The sequence below is a fragment of the Lontra canadensis genome, unplaced genomic scaffold (genome assembly GCF_010015895.1).
Source record: "Lontra canadensis isolate GAN:19392208 unplaced genomic scaffold, GSC_riverotter_1.0 scaffold154, whole genome shotgun sequence".
Lineage (NCBI taxonomy): Eukaryota > Metazoa > Chordata > Mammalia > Carnivora > Mustelidae > Lontra > Lontra canadensis.
In genome coordinates this window covers 1,056,506-1,058,178 of record NW_022631148.1, presented here as the reverse complement: position 1 = coordinate 1,058,178, position 1,673 = coordinate 1,056,506, and positions in this window count along the sequence as shown.

Below are 1,673 nucleotides of genomic sequence, written 5' to 3'. Positions count from 1 at the left end.
TCTTGTCTTGAAGTCTTTGCCTTAGGACTCTTGTTCTCCTGAGATAGAACTTGATATAAAAATAGAATGTGACGTACGACATCTTTCAGTGTGACATCGTACTTAGGCTGTTGTTTCTCTTTAAAATTTACCAAAAAGAGTGTGCCCGCAGTACTATTTTTAACCTTTTTTAAAAATGTAGGCTTGTGCACCTTTATAGCTTGGTCTGCAACTGTATTCCTTTTTAAAACCCACACGCAGTCCCCTTTTATGTTTGAATAGATTCCTCAGCACCTAATTGTTGCCACAGCCCTGGTTCCCGGCTCTCCACAGAGGCAGCCTCTGCGTCGGCTGCCCTGACCCTCCCAGCTCTTCCACACACTGTGTTCCCCTGAGCCTCTCAGTCCCTGACGAAGAAAGGCATCGGGAAGGAAACGGGATCAGGTTTGTGACTTCACCGCTGGGAATGTCACGCTTGTGTCTGACAGCGTTGCCCTTCCAGGAGGGATTGTAGATGGCTTTTTCTTGCACCTTCTGCCTTTCTCAAGCATCTTCCTTCTCTCTCAGGAGTCCTTTCCAACCCCCACCATCTGGTGTTTAATTTCTTCTGCATACATTGACTTTTCTCTTTCCTGGTAAAGGCTTCAGCTCTAGGGATGGCTCTTGCTTTTTTAAATCGAAGTCAGAGTCTCGGGAGGGGAAATGGAACATTTCAGCTGGGAAGAGCCATCCTGACACTCCGGCCACCGAGGCTCCAGGGCTCCAGGGCTTCCTGTGTGCCCACCAACACCGCCTCTGCCCCCGAGGGCATCCCACTGTCCTGACGCCTCCTGAGGCTTTAGTGTTTTTAAACCTCTACGATTCACCCACTTACCGGGGACAAGTCCTTGGATCTTAGCATTGTGCAACCATCACCACAACCTAATTTTAGAACATTTTCATCACCCCGAAAAGAAACCCCGTACTCATTAGCAGTCACTCCCCTTCTCAGCTCCCCCTCATTCCCAGCCCCTGGCAACCGCGAAACTGCTCTATAGATTTGCTTATTCTGGACGTGTCCTATAAATGCTGTCATAGGATCTGTGCCTTTTGTGTCTGGCTTTCACTTAGCCTACCTCTCAAGGCATGCTCTTTCCTCCCCCTCCTTGAAAGCAACTCAGAGCCCTAGGCTTGCGCCACCTGCTTCTGCCATTCCTGGTCTTTCTGAGCCTGCCTCCTCGAGAGCCAGCCATGGTCCCGCAGCCACTGTCCCTTCCGCTTCTCCAGCTCCTCCTGTTTACCTGCCACGCCGTCTGCCTCACCCTGCATCTGGCTGTCCTCGGGACCTGTCCGCGCTGTGCAGTTCTACTAGCCACCAGCCACTGTAGCTGTTAAGAGCTCTCATTCCTCACTTTGGCTATGAAGCTCCATGTGACCGGGGCACTGTACTGGCCAGTGCGGGGCCTAGAAATTTCCATCATGGCAGTCTGTTACAGCGGTCAGAACTCTTCTAGAGGTTACTCTGCAGTGAAGAAGACAAAAGAGGGGCACCTGGGTGGCTCAGTCGGCTAAGCGTCCGACTCGATCTCAATTCAGGTCTCAATCTCAGGGTTCTGAGTTCAAGCCCCATGTTGGAGCTGTTCTGCCCATCCTCCCAGCACCTGGCAGCATAGGAAGGTAGAGACTGAGGCACAAAGAAGCTACAGTCCTTGTCA